Source organism: Sminthopsis crassicaudata, chromosome 4 (assembly GCF_048593235.1).
Source record: "Sminthopsis crassicaudata isolate SCR6 chromosome 4, ASM4859323v1, whole genome shotgun sequence".
In the NCBI taxonomy this organism is placed as follows: Eukaryota; Metazoa; Chordata; class Mammalia; order Dasyuromorphia; family Dasyuridae; genus Sminthopsis; species Sminthopsis crassicaudata.
Window position 1 is genome coordinate 435,075,085 of NC_133620.1, and position 16,134 is coordinate 435,091,218.

A 16,134-nucleotide genomic window follows, 5' to 3' on the forward strand; every position below is an offset into this window, starting at 1 on the left:
TTTTAAACCTTTACAACATATCTTTTATGCATCTCTTTTCTCTGCTCTTACAGACACCACCATGAGTCAAACCCTCATACTTCTTTCCGGGACTATTACAATTGCCTTTTAAATGATCCCCCTCTCTCAACTCTCTTCCTTCTACTGTTTTTTCCACTCAGCTGCCAAAGTAATCTTTTCCAGAGTCAAAGTCTGATAATTTCACTCCCTTAATTAATAAATTCCAGTTGTTCTTTATTACCTCCAGGATCAAGTTGTAAATGCCCCTGGCATTTAAAATCAAAGAAGTAGCCAGTTTCTTACATTTTACTCATCTCCTTGCACTATATAATTTAGCTATACTTGTTCCTTGAATCAAGTCAGGATGCATTTATTAAATACCTACTAGGTGCCGGAAACTGTGCTAAATATTGAAATGCAAAGAAAGGCAAAAACATGGTCTATGTCATCAAGGAACTGACTGTCTAATGAAGGAGATAACATGCAAACACTTATGTGCAAACAAGATATAAAATAAATTCTCTCAACAGAGGGAAAGCATTAGTATTAAATAATCTTAGGAAAGTTTTCTTGTAGAAGGTCAGATTTTGCCTGAGACTTGAAGAAAGCCAGACATTGGAAAAAAGGGAGGAGAGGATTCCAAGCATAAGGAGACAATGAAAATATATGGAGGTGGGAAAGGAAGTGTCTTGTGTAAGAAATCCAGATTCATGCAACAGCTAGTACTCTCCTTATAATAATTTTGTAAATATTACAAATATATATATATATATATGTGTGTGTGTGTGTGTACATATTGTCTCCTTTTTAAAATGTAAACTTTATAAGAGCTTCATTATATACCTTAGAGATCAATCGATCAATAAACATTTATTAAGCACCTACTATGCACCAAGCAATGTGTTAAACATTGAGGATACAAAAAGAAGCAAAGGGGGCAGCTAGTTGGTGCAGTGGATAGAGCATCAGTCCTGAAGTTAGGAGGACCTGAGTTCAAATCTGATCTCAGACACTTAACACTTCCTAGCTGTGTACCCTAGTCTTAACCCCAATTGTCTCAGGGAAAAAATTTTAAATTTAAAAAAAGAAGCAAAAGACAGTCCCTATTCTCAAGGAATTTACAAGAACAAGGGATTTATAGCTACAACAACTACAAGGAAATTACAAGAAGCCAAACTATATACAGGAGATTTAGATGATGTTTAAGGAAGGAAACCAGAAAAGCTAGAGATGGTAGAGAAGGTAGAGATGAAGGAAAGTTTCAGTCTCGGGAGTAGGCAAAGAAAATGCCTGGAGCTGAGAGATGGAATGTCCAGAGAAAGCCTCTAGAATGAATAGTACCTGTCAGAAGATTGAAAAGATAGGAGAGGGCTAGATTATATAGGGCTTTGAATACCAAACAGAAGATTTTGGGTTTGCTTCTGGAGACAATGGGAAGCCAATGGAGTTTATTGAGCTCAGGTGACATGATAAGACCTGAGCTTTAGGAAAATCACTTTATTGGCTGAAGGAGGATAGATTGGAGGCAGACATACCCACCAGCAGACTGTTGCAATAGTTCATGCATGAGGTGATAAAGACCTTAATCAATTCTGTGGCGGTGTCAGAAGAATTTGTGAGATGATGCATTGGTGAATTTGGCAGGCTTTGGCAATAGTTTGGATGTGGGGATGAGATACAGTAAGAAATCCAGGATGGCTCCTTCATTGGGAATCTGAGGGAGAATGGTGTTACCCTCTATAGTAATAGGAAAGATGGGAAGGGTGGGCATGTCAGGTTAAGAGAGAAAGATAATGAGTTCTGTTTTAGACAAACTGAGCTTAAGATGTCTACAAGACATCCAATATAACATAGCTGAAAGGCAGATGCAGGATTGGAGTTGCAAGATCGGAAGTCAACAGAGAAATTGTGGCAAGAAAGTTGATTTGAGAGTCATTAAATAGAGATAATAATCAAAACTATGGAGTTGATGGCAAGTGATATAGTAAAGGGAGGTGATAAAGGAACCCAGGAAAGACCTCTTAGGAACACCTGTAATTAGAAGGCATGACCTGGAGGAGGATCCCGCAAAGGATGGGATTCCAAAAACCTGGAGAGAAAAAAGTTTCAAGGAGAGAATAATCAACAGTATCAAAAGCATATAGATAGGTCAAGGAGAAGAAGGAGTGCATGAAGAATGGTCCCAATTTTTTCTGAAAGATATGAGGCAAAGTCCTCGGCTGAGTGAAGGGGCAACCTTGAGAGGTTTGAGGAGGAAGGAAAATGTGTGGAAGAGCCATTGTGGAGAATGGGATAGTGTCTTGATGAGAGAGGAATAATAAAATTGTCTGGTAGCAGTGAGGACCCAGTTGAGGTTGTATAACATAAATTTATAGTACTCCCAGTCAGAATGGTTGTTTGATCTTCTCTACCTTTGTGCACATATATAGGCATGAAGATGACAAATTTAGGAGTGATCCAAGGCTGAGGTTTGACTGGGCATAATAAAAGCTAGAGTCAGGACTCAGGATTCAAAGAAGAGAACACTAGAGTTGAATTGATTCACTAACGAGTCAAGACGGGGAGAAGAGTAAAGAGGGACTAGTACAGGGGAGATAGCCTGGAAGAGAATTGAAAGATCAAGGGATCGGAGGTCACAGTGTAGATCAAGAGTAAGGTGAGGAAAGGGAAAGTGGAGGGAGAATTCTTGAAAGGAAGTGATACATTTGTGGTGATGGCAAAATCCAGGATATGATCATCATTTTTGTGTGTGGTTGAGACAGGATGGAAGAAAAGCTCATGAGAATTGAATGAGGTTGAGGAACTAAGTAGTTTGCATATTTAATGGAGAATCAAGATGGATTTAAAACGCCCTAATATGAGGGTAGGGTCATTGAGGAAAGGAGAAAAATTGTTAATCAAATATCGAACTTGTAGAAAGAAGGGGAGTGCTCAAGAAGTCATCTTGGATGGACAGAAACAACTACACCCAGAGAAGGGACACTGGGAAGTGAATGTAAACTGTTAGCACTACTGTCTACTACCAGGTTACTTATACCTTCGGAATCTAATACTTAATGTGCAACAAGAAAATAGTATTTACACACATATATTGTATCTAGGTTATACTGTAACACATGTAAAATGTATGGGATTGCCTGTCATCTAGGGAGGGAGTAGAGGGAGGAAAAGGAAAATTTGGAAAAATGAATACAAGGGATAATGTTATAAAAAAATTACTCATGCATATATACTGTCAAAAAAAATTTATTAAAAAAAAAAAAAAAAAAGAAGTCATCTTGGAGAAAACGTAGCCCCTTTGCTGAGCTTTCTTTGGAGTTATTTGTCTATGCCTAGTTTGACTTTTGCTCCTAATGTGAACATTGAAGTCAAATGACCTAGGGACACCAGTAGGACACTGAAAGGAAGGTGGGAAATCCAAAGTACTCTGATACCTTTGAAGCTCCTGAGGTCCTCCTCTGGTCAAGGGTATAGGACCTGAAGATTTAAGCCAAGGTCAATGCTTGAGCCCTGCCCTCTGGGCCCAAAATGGGGTTTTACAGAAGTTCCCTAGATACTTCAATCTTTGCATAATCCCTGATTCACAACTAGCTTGATACTTTATAGATGATCCCCAGGGCTTGAACAAGCTTCCTAGATAAATCAGAGCATGATTCTGATACAAGCCATTCCAATTCCAAGGAGATTTTGCACTTAGCCCTAAAGTCTATTATTGAAACTGATTGACAGAGACTATTCTCACCTGATTAAGGTATCAGGGCATCTTGTGACTTACTTTAAGTAGGATGGGATGAGTTGATTATTTTACTCAATCAGTTCCTTCCTTATTCATAATCACTGTGGCTCAAAAATTGTTGTTGTTTGTAGAAAAGGACCATGCACAGAATCAGCTACACCCAGAGAAGGAACACTGGGAAATGAGTGTAAACTGTTTGCATTTTTGTTTCTTCCCAGGTTATTTTTACCTTCTGAAACCAATTTTTCCTGTGCAACAAGAGAACTGTTCAGTTCTACACACATATATTGTATCTAGGACATACTATAACATATTTAACATGTATAAGACTACCTGCCATCTAGGGGAGGGGAAGGAGGGAGGGAAGGGAAAAGTCGGAACAGAAGTGAATGCAAGGGATACTGTTGTAAAAAATTACCCATGCACATGTTCTGTCAATAAAAAGTTATAATAATATAACAATAAAAGTTATAATGGTCCTAGATGAAATGGGAGACCTTGATCTTTTTTAAGCTAAGGTTTTCAACAAGTTTCAGTTTGACTGAAGTAACATCGATTGAGTGCTTAAAGCTGGGTAGCAATTGAGGCAAAAAAATCTCCTCTGTCACCTAGTTCCCCCGCCAAAAAAAATTAAATCAGGGAGGGAGACCCTCAGGATTTCTGGGGAAAGCACAGACAATTGCTATTTACATTCAATCTGTGTCAGTCAGGACTCAAACAGTGACCAATGGGACTCATCCTAGAACCTATTGGTGGTCAATGAGGATCAGAGTAGTTTAAGGCATAGTCATTAAGAAAGAAATCTAGCCAGTAAACCCTAAAATATCTTGGGAGGGTTCAGAGGTGCAAAAGAGAAAAATGCTTTGGGGAGCATCTGTGGATGGGGTTATGTGGACAGAGGGAAGAAAGGAGGGAGGGAGGGAAGGAGGGAGGGAGAAAGGAAGGAAGGAAGGAAGGAAGGAAGGAAGGAAGGAAGGAAGGAAGGAAGGAAGGAAGGAAGGAAGGAAGGAAGGAAGGAAGGAAGGAAGGAAGGAAGGAAGGAAGGAAGGAAGGAAGGAAGGAAGGAAGGAAGGAAGGAAGGAAGGAAGGAAGGAAGTGAGGGAAGGAAGGAAGGAAGGAAGGAAGGAAGGAAAGAAGGGAAGGAGGGAGGGAAGGAAAGAAGGAAGGAAGGAAGGAAGGAAGGAAGGAAGGAAGGAAGGAAGGAAGGAAGGAAGGAAGGAAGGAAGGAAGGAAGGAAGGAAGGAAGGAAGGAAGGAAGGAAGGAAGGAAGGAAGGAAGGAAGGAAGGAAGGAAGTGAGGGAAGGAAGGAAGGAAGGAAGGAAGGAAAGAAAGGAAGGAAGGAAGGAAGGAAGGAAGGAAGGAAGGAAGGAAGGAAGGAAGGAAGGAAGGAAGGAAGGAAGGAAGTGAGGGAAGGAAGGAAGGAGGGAGGGAAGGAAAGAAGGGAAGGAGGGAGGGAAGGAAAGAAGGGAAGGAGGGAGGGAAGGAGGGGAAGAAGGGAGAGAGAGAGGAAAAGAGGGAAGGGAGGGAGGAAGGAGTCTTCATAAACAGTCTGCTGAGGGATGCCTGCATATGTTTATATGTATTGTCTATGTATGTATTTATATGTGGTTGTATGTTTATGTGTGTATGCGTGTGTATCTCAAAAACTAAGGCTTTTTTATAAGAGAAAAAGAAAACAGCCTCTGTTATTTCCTCCTTTGGGCTCCCTTGCTATTTTAACACGAGAGGGTCCTTTTGACCACGTGCCAGGCTCAGTCCTGGGTAAGAGCAGTGTTAGCAATCTCCCACTTCCCCGCGGTTGTTATGCACTCTGCCATGCACCAGAGGGTGCTCTTAGTTAGCATCAAACTCTCCCCGACTCTTGGCTCTCTGGCTCCTCTCCGTTTGCTCTATGCCCTTTAGTGGATGACTATGGTAGACCTATTGGCTTAAGATGATCCCATCTCTTTCTCCCTGGCACGTGTAAGAATGTGTAGGTCATCTTTGCGTTCTTAAGGAAAGAAATCTCCAAAGAACATGATTACCCCTAATATCCTAGTCCTGTGGAAGGGGCTGCAGGGGAAACACAAAGGCGTGGCAAGCCTGCCACATTTCCATTTTTAATTCCTTGAAAGTTCCATTTCTTCATGTTGGGTGAGCGAGCTTCCCCTCCCTTCCTTCTCTTACATGGGTAGATGCAGGCTCTTGGTGCAGGGAAGAAGGTTAGAGTATGAAAGGGATATAATGCTTGGATTTAGATTAAAAAAAAACTAACAAATAAAAACAGATGAGCCGATCCGTGCTGAAAGCAATAGGCCCTTTTGTTTGGTGCCTGGAAAAGGCCATATGCTATGATTCCCAGTTGACAGAAGAAAAAACTGAGCCACAGAGAGATTAAATGATTTGCCCAACTGGCACACACCACATCACCCATCTGGTACAAATCTGAGGCAAGAGAATGAACTCAGGACTTCCAATCCCTAAGTCCAGCACTGTGTAGTCTCATTGCTTAGGTGGACATATCCTAGGATGCACAGAAGTAGATCAGGGTGTGGGGGAGAGGGAAATAAAAAGGTACTTGTGCAGCAGTTGATATCTTCAAAACAAGGGAAGATGCTGGATTCAGGACCAAGACCTTCCCAGCTAAGTCTCTTGACTGAGTCTAGTCCTCTTTTTCAGTCCTCAAAGCACAGCTTTAATAAGGAAGTTTGTGCCTTCCAGGGAGCTCACCTGGATGGAGCTCTTGTACCGCCCAACACACCATGAAGTTTCTGTACTTGGACCAGGTGCTGCTGAGTGGGGTAGGGGCAAAAGGTAGAGTAGATATGGCTGAAACTACCAAGGAAGAAAGCATGAATGAGGATGATATTTTCAATGCTCTCCTAAATTTAAAGACCAGTGTCAGAGCTCTGATCACTTTACCCTAATTATTGCTCTGCTTTGAAGACAAGTCCCCACAAATACATGGGCTCAGAATCTCCATTCTAAAAGAAGACAACATTTTTTCAGACTGAGAAAGTCAGTTTTACAGAGAGCATCTGTCTCCTTCCCCAGTCAGCCTGCCTTTGCTCCAAGTGCTGTACACAGATTGGAGGTAGATTCTCTCAGAATGCACACTCATGCTGCAGAATTGGCATCCCTTCCACAGCCAGCTTCAGATTCTGCCACTTGAACTGAAGAGGAACAACTGCAGATTGCTTAATTTTATACCTGCAGTGATGGGGCCATTGCGGACACAGCTCAGGAGGAGGGCTAGCAAAATAACCATTTTGAAGTTTCCACAAAGGTACACACAGAGAGTTACCCAGAGAGCTAGTATTGTCATAGAACCACAGACTTAGAGCTGAAAGGCACCAACTAGTCCATAATTACAAGTGGAGAAACTGAGACTTAGGAGAAAATACTTGTTCAGAAGCTGCATGCTTCTCTGACTCCAGCTTCAGCTGTATTTCCCACTGTACCAAACTCTTTCCTTTATTCTCTGACTATTTACTGAAAATTGAATGCTAGGGAAGAAAGAAAGCCTTTTCTTCACCCACCCCTGCCCAAAGGGTGATTGTGAGCAGAACAGGTCAGAAAGCCCTTCAAAATTGTCATCTTCCCTTCCTGTAGAGTAGGAAGGATAATAAACCAATCTGTCCAGTCCCTTTGTATATCACTCACAGCTGAGCTCCTGCATTTCCCCTCATTCAACTGGCTTTATTTTTGACCTTTTCATACTCTTTTGTTAGCTAGTTCTTAAAATCTTTCCCAAGCTTTTTCACATAAGTATGGCCAGTCAATTCTGAAGCCCTCACTCAAGGGAAAAGGAGAATAAGGTAAAAGATATGTGATTATCCAGCACATTCTAATAAAAATAAAATCTCCTGGGAAGAGCCCCATGTTTCATTTGTTTTCAGCATAGTGCCCAGCATTTTGGGGACTGTTTAGGAATTATTAGTTACTAGGAAAGCAAATCAAAACCTAGGTTTGACTGGAATCCAGGATCTGCCACTGCCACCTTGGACAAATGAGATCTCCTCCTGAACAAAACTTCCTCACCTCCAATTTTGGTGAAAGAAAAAAGGCTCAAGCTTAAGAATAAATGGAAGGAATTGTGTGTGTGTGTGTGTGTGTGTGTGTGTGTGTGTGTGTGTGTGTGTGTGGAAACTTTTTTTTTTTTTTTGAAGTTTTGGAGAAGGACCCATAGAAAAGGAGAAATAAAAGGACTTAAGGTGAAGAAGAATAAGAAAAATGGAGAAAGAATTTGAGCCTTTTGGTAGGACAAGAGAAAGGAAGTTGTATGCAGCTATTACGGCATTAATGGCATGAAGAAGTACTAACTAAACCAGGTGAGGAGTTCTCTCTAAGGTAATTGACTATAAGAGCAAAATAACAATTTTGCATAATCTGCATAGTCAATTATATTAATTTTCCACTCAGCCAAGAAATTATTTCTGTGCATCTGTGCATCTCCTCCTTCCTTTTTTTTTTTTTTTTTTTAAACAAGGCAATGAGGGTTAAGTGGCCAAAGTCACACAGCTAGCAAACATCAACTGTTTGAGGCTGGTTTTGAACTCAGATCCTCCTGACTCCACAGCTTGTGCTCTATTATTCACTGTACCATGTAACTGCCCCAAAGTAAAAGAGTTCAAAGGATGCCTTTTCTCTTATATGTGTTGTTTTCCTTCACTAAAATGTAAGTTCTTTGAAGACAGACTGTCTTATATTTCCATTCTCAGTGTAATGCTGGAGAAACTGAGCAATAGAGATTAGAGAATATTTAATATGGAATTTATTAAATGGAGAGATATACCGGGACCAAATGGATCCATGGTCTGATCCCAGGGCTGAAGGAGACTATGGTCTCAAAGAATCCAGCCCTGAATGTCCAATAACAAGATTCTTTTATGGAGTAACAAGAACAATGACATAATGGGGGAGGTACCAGGATGGCGATGAACTAATGGGAGGAGGGGGGAACCTAGGATGACTTGATGGAGGGAGGTAGTGGAGAGACTCCTGATATTCTAATGATGTCTAGAATGGATAAAGATCTTTATCCCTGCAAACTTTAAGAGGGAACGATTCCAGCCTAAGGTCTAAAACATAAGACCTTTATCCTAACATTAAGAGGGAATGGTTATAACCCGAGGCAGAGTAACTGAATAGGACAATTAGGGAAACTGGGTCAGGACATTAAAAGAGAACTGGAGCACAACATCAGCTCCCCTATATGTAGTAGGTGCTTAATGTATATTTTATCTATTTTATTATTTATGGAAATGAAATGCAGAGACTACATGTGACTAGGCAACATTCATAAAAAGGGCTTATATATATATGGAATCCACACAGAAAGGACATGTGTGCAGAGAAAATGTGTATCTGTGAAAACATAGCCAGAAAAGCTCCTGCTCTTCAGAGCTACTTTCCCCATGAAACACTTCTCTGACTCCAGTGCTGAATCTTGCTTCCCTGCAGAGCTCCTGACGTCATTTTTGGTCTAGGAATATCATTGGTCTACAAGTCAGCTGCAGGGGTTCTCTGCTGGTTTTCTCTCTGCTAAAGCTATCTCTTCAGATAGCTCTCCACTACTGCCACTTGCTGATGGTCCACTAAATTACCTGGATGTAAAAGAATGTAAAACATCTTTTTCTCTTCTATAGGAAGCATCAAGGCTGGAGGTGAATAGGTTATATTTTCTAAACAGACACATTATTTATTAGAAAGGATGCAAATGAATTGAGCCCAACACCTGAGGGTCAGGTGGAGTGGAGTATGGAAAAAAAGAAGGAAAGTGTGCTTTATGAAAGATTAAAGAAACTTTACTTTGGGAGCAGCCCCAAACTTAGAGAGCTGCTTCCCGGGGTAGTAGAATCCCTGTCAGGTAAAAGCTGAAGGACCACTTGCCAGATATGTTATAGAGAGGATTTCTAATCTACAAGGTCTCCTTCCCACCTCTGAGAGTCAAGGATTCTGGATTATAGTAGCCATCCCCTAAAATCTCTTCCAGATCTGAATCTTAGGAGGTCCTATATGATCTGAAAGAGAGTGACTCAGCACTCTAGTTCATGGATCATTCAGTATTTCCATGTCTAACCCTACAGTGGAGTCCCCAGGGTCTGTCAATCTCTCTACTATCGAGCCCAGTGAGATGCAAATATCCCAACTCTGCACTATTTCTGTCCCTTGCACTATGATTGGTGTGATCCAAAAGTACCAGTGAGATTCTCCTCCTGCTCCTAGATCACTCTCTGGTCAGGTTCCACAGCCCCTGAAGTCTATTTCCCAGGTGGTCTTTCCTCTAGGGACCACAGAATTCTATGGACATAAAGAAGAGGAGGGTCCCTGAAAAGGATGGTGGAGGAGACATGCTCTCCCAATGACATCATTTTGCTGAGGGACCCACCTGATGAAATGACGCAGGCTGCAGGGCAGGAGAGGAATTGCAATGAGTGCCCAGCAAGGACAATTTTTCAAGCCAGCTGCCATGCTGTTGGGATTCAGCAGGGGGCAACCTCGGCTCCCTCATACACAGACTGCACCACAGACATCTCAGAGCCATCAGGAAAATTCCCATTTCTGTAAAGAAAACATACTTTATCAAAGAGCCATTTCAAACCTGCAGACATGTCAGACAGTGACAGCCTTGTTGGGGAAAAGGGACTGGGTTTGGGGAGGTTTCTAAAATGGGGGTGTCTGACTGTCACCCTTCAGAACTCCCAGAAAACCATAAGGGAACCTTGGCTGTCTCCCACAGCAGCCCTTGGGGTTGGGCTTGGTGTCAGTCACTCCACAAATAGGGAAGGAGAATTGGGTGTGGCTCAGCCCCAACCCCAGCCTCTGGGGCTGGTGGATGGGGCTTCTGACTTTGGAGAAAGCAGGAGACAAGCCACAGAAATACAGTTCAGCCATCTCCAAAGCAGAAAACAAATAATAGCTATAATAAGGATAGCTTAGAGTTATTTACCATTTTAAGGTTTACAAAAAGCTTCTCATTTGATCTTTATGACTATACCCACAGAGTAGGTGTCTCAGTATTCCCATTTTACAGATGAGGAAACTGAGGTCATGAAAAATTAAAGAGCTTGCCCAAGGTCATAAAGCTCAGGAATGGCAATGCTGGAAGTCCAAGACCCTCTGTACTAGACCTTCATTAAAAGTGGAGGAATGCACACTCACATACCCATACCTTGATGCTGTATGTTAGCATAGTGATGAGGGCGTTTAAGGACAATGACGTAGAAGTAGCTGCCAAAAAGGTGCTACAATACATATAAGATGAAGAAAAATGAAGCCAGTGCTCCATATAGACAATGAGTCCACTTGTTTCTGCTGTCCCCAAAGCCCTCTGTTATGAGTTCTGAATGAAGAGAGACAATCACAGATTTAGAAAACATCTAGCCCAATCTTTCACCTTATAGATGAGGAAACTGAAAGCATCAAAGCAGAGTGACTGGAAATCACATAGGTGATAAGTGGCAAAGTAAGGATTTGAATCCAGGTCCTTTTATTCCAACTGTATATATCTGAAGAAAAATAATAAGAGAGGAGGGAGGCAGAAGGAATAAGTTTATTGAGAGAGAAACACAGAGAAAGAGACAGAACAAGAGAAAAAAAAAGGAAGAAGAGAAGGAGGAAGGAAAGAAGGAGGGAAGGAAGAAAAGAAAAAGGGAGAAAGGAAAGGAAGAAAGGGAGAGAAAGAAAAAGAAGAAGAAGGGAGGGAAGGAGGAAGGGAGGGAGGAAGAAAGGAAGGAAGGAAGAAGGAAGGAAGGAAGGAAGGAAGGAAGGAAGGAAGGAAGGAAGGAAGGAAGGAAGGAAGGAAGGAAGGAAGGAAGGAAGGGAGAGAAGGAAGGAGGAAAGGAACCACAAAACTCCCTTCTTTGGAAGCTACTCCCATTTGCATCCACAACCTTTCCTAGGTTAAGGAAGGAGAGAGGAAAGCATGGGGATAAAGGGGGAGGGAACAGTTCTTAGAACATGCCCCAGGAGAAAATTTTCTAGTTGTACCTTTGACCACTAGTAAAATCTTAAAAACCCTTCCATAACAGTTAATCATTGACTTTCTCTCACCAGGCCAAATGAACTTTGATTATTGTGAGTTTTTTGCTTGTGCTTTTTTAAAGTTCTGAATTTCTCAGCAGGATTATGGTCACCAAAGTAAATCAAGGGACCACTTTGCTTAAAATCTCTTAAACTCTCCAGATTCCCTACACAAAACAGAGGAGACTCTGCTTTGTTCAGGACATTGGGATTGCTTGCTGTGAGCCCTCTCATCTCCAATTCCAAATTTCTAAGTGCTTGTGAAACATTTCAACCTGGGTCAGAGACATCCCTCCCAAGGGTGACCAGGATTTGTTTTGGGACACTGAAATTTAGGGATCACTAATAGCATTCATACTCAAACAATGAGAAGAAATCCCTGAACTTAGCACCCAGTTAGCAATCCAAACAGATCCAATGGACATTTGTTAAATCCCTGGTGTATTCAGGTCACTATGGTTGAGGATAAAAAGACATATGAAAAATAGTCACCGACTTTGGGGAACTTACATTCTACTGGGGGAATGGAGAAATTTTCAATGTACAAATACATAAGTAACAGTCACTATTTGATAAATGAAATTACTATCAATGGGACTATTAGGAAAGGCTTTCTATAGAATGTGGCTTATCAGGCTGCTGTTTGTCCTTCTTTCTGCAAGAGGACCATGACATCATGGATGCTATGACATTCAAGTGAGGTGAATTTAAGCGAGGGTGAGTTGTGCAAAGCCATCAATCTCATTTTCTCCCCCAGAGCCATCTGGGTCCAGAGGCAGGATATAGATCAGGACTACTGGAAATGGCATCTCAGATGAGCTTTGAAGAAAGGAAGTGATGATGGGAATATTGCCATTGACCCTTCCCCTAAGGAAGCTAGGAACTCCAAGGAGATGGTTAAGAAGGAAATGCATTTCAGATAGAAGGGTTAGCTTCAATGACTAATTAAAATAGAAAACTACCTGATGGTTTCCCTCCTCTGCCCCTCAGATTCACCTTAGCTGAGTTCTTAGCTGGTCTCTGCTCTCTGCTTGGGTGGTATACTCATAATCTCTGCTTACTGGGTCTGATGTCCAGGGTTTCTGTCTACTCACTCCATCCTGTTATGAAATATTTTCCTCTCCAAAAGACCCTTCATCTTAAACTCCTACTTTTTTGCTCATCTCCAGCCCTGTGGCTTATTGGTTAATACAATTTCATCTAACAGCTTGCCATTGCTCTGTCATCTTCTGTACATGATACCCATCTTCCCACTCCCACCTACTCCCACCTAAAGGGGTTTAACGGTTAACTACTTCTCTATGGTCCCACTCACCATCCCTGTGATTTTTCAGATGAAAACTCCCTTCTCTGGACACTTCTTCCCAATGTTTGCCATTCTATTAAAATGTAAACATCTTTACTGCAGGAATTGGCTCACTTTTATATTTGCATCTCTAGTAGTCAATCAATTAAAAAATATTAATTCAGTGGCTACTATGTTCCAGGCCTTGTGCTAGAGTCTAAGACAACAAAAAAGAAGGCAAAAGACAGTGCCTTCCCTCAAAGAGCTTGGCTTCCAGTACAAGATGGGGCTTTATCTGGGACTTAAAGGAAGCAGAAGAGAGACTAGGAAGAACTAAGAAGGAAAACCACTCCAGACATGGGGAACAGCCAGTGAAAATATCGGGAGCCAAAAGATAAGAGTACCTTATTTGTAGAGAAGTAAGGAAGCCAGTGTTACAAGATCAAAAGCATGTACTGGGGAGAAAAGTGTAAGCAGACTGGAAAGTTAGGAGGCAGCTAGGTTTTGAAGGGCTTTGAATGACAAGCAGAGCATTTTATATTTGAGCCCGGAGGCAATAAACTCACAAGAATTTATTGAGTAGGGGAGTAATATGATCAGAAGTAAAAGTAAAAAGAATAGCTAATTTTAAAAACTAACACTTAGAATAAGCATAACTCTTGATATGAGTTGAGAAGATGAAAGAGATCTAAGGAAAAATATTAAACTTGGCAGGAAGTGAACAAATGACTGGATGAAAAAGCATAAAAATATCTATAAATATTATATAAAATTTAAAAAAAATCTATATATTAGGTATTGGGGAATATAATGACAAAATAAAAATATCCCCAAACAAAAAAACAAATCCACTTCTGCCTTCAAGTAGCTTATAGTCTATCACAAAATATCTCCTTCCCGGATTTGCCTAGTTTCTATTAATAGCACCACCATTTTCTAAGTCATCCAAACTTGAGATCATAAGATAAGGCATAAAGATAAAAGGATGATTTCATTACCAAAGAGTGGATATTTTTCTTTAAAATGAGAAAACAGCTATCTAAAAGTATTAAAGGATTCATCCAAGAATATTTTTGATGCTGTCCCATAGCCCCATGTTTCATTAATTACCATATCCTCTCAAATCTACAACTGACATTTCCTTTCAGAGTTTGCAGAGCATATTCATCATACCTCTCCTAAAAGCCCACTTTGTATTATCAAAGCTACCTATGTATATACAGATATAGATTGTAAATGGCAGAAATGGGATACTAAGATTCTAGAACCAATGCTTTTTCCACTTTACATAAGCAACAATTAGGATTTGAACTCAATCCAGTGTGTTTTCCAAAGAACTGTTTTCTACTACAAGTAATAGAAAGCTACTAAATTTATTTGAACAGACTTAAGCATTAGAAAGATCCCTCATATTCAGCTCAGAATTGAAAACTAGCCAGTTAAAGTTTCAAAAGCATTTGTTATGAAAGCAATTTGGATTTACACACATACTGTCTATCTCTTTCTCCTATCTCCGTGTTTCTGTCTTGTACCCTTATGCAACTGTCCTCCAAACCTTTCTTCATGGGTGAATAATAGAGAGTGATTTCTGGTTTGATTGGTTTGCTCTGTGCCCACAAGTGACAGGTCTCCTTCATTTCTCATCACATCTTTCCAAGGCTTCCTGGAAACTCTCACGTTGCCCAGCAGGGTTTTTGCTCTATTTGTGATAAATTCTTCCTGTCCCTAAACATTTCAGGTGGGAAGAATTCCAGTAAGAAAAGCTTGGGTGGTCTTATGGGGAGGGAGCTATAATCCCACTCAAGCTTGCCCAGACACAGCAACACTTTCAGCAAGATGTGACTTCCACAGTGTGAGTAATATACTGATGATCCCTCACTTGCCCCAGTTTTCCTGCCAGATCCCAAAAGTTTGGGCCAAGTTTCCCAGGATCTTTAGGTGAATTAGTTATTCAATTAAAAAATATAAGTTGAGCCCAAATACCTTTGAAACAGTTATGTCTTCTTCTCTGACAAAGACCAAGAGCAAACATAAGCCAGTTTCTACCATAGAGCTGGGTGCCCTCTGGGCATTTGAGGAACAGAGATTGAATTGAAAGTAGGGTAGAAAATGCACCAATGTCCAGTTACCTTCATTAACACATTCCTCATTAGCATGCTTTGGGACATATCACAATCTCCCTCTACCCCTTCTGACCACCTCATTAGCCCTGACCCTTGTTAGTATGTTTTCCCACATTTCATTCTGGTTTTTTCTGCCCTTTGGTCTCCTGGTAAATGCTTTAATGAAGTTGCAGTGGATTGGAAATATGGAACAGGAATGTGCTATCAAAACACAAGTCTGCCTAAAAGCACATTTGTTTATTCTTGGTGCATTTGGGGTATGGCAGCATTTGGTTTTCTTCATGGTAGAGAAGATGGATATAAGTGAAAAGAAACTGATCTTTAGGAAAGATGTGAAAGAGACCTGGCAACCCTACATCCTTCTCAGGAAATCTAAATGCTCAATTTGATGAAGGTGAACACTGCAGCTAAGAGTTTTACTGCAGTTTACTCTGCACTGTAGGATCCCAGACTCAGAGCCAGACCTCCAGCAAAAGTGTTCCCTATTGCAAAGTTTATATTTAGGGGGCTTAGAGTTCTATTGCCACTCAGATTTTGTGGTTCTAAGCATAGGGAAAGAACATTATGGAAAAGTCTGAGTAGGAAATACTACGTTTGAATTTTTAAAGAAATCAACTTTACAAATACAAGATGGGAGAGGCTTGATTACAGAGTAATTTGTCTGAAAAAGATCTGGATAATTCAGTAAGTTACAAGCTCAGTAAGAGTCAATAAAACCACTTTGGTGCAGAGGGAGCATGGGGATGGATGGTGGTAAATGCAATCCTAGACAAATTAAAAGAGGCATGGTGTCCAGAACCATATATTGAGTACAATATGTAATTCTGAAGATGACTGTTCTTTGGAGAGCACATTGATAAATTAGAAAGGATGGTGGTACCAGGATGGTGAGACATTGGAGGCTGTGCTATTTGAGGATTCCTTGAAGAAAATTTAGTTTAAATAATGACCTCACTTAGTAGAATACATGGTAGCTCTCTTCAACC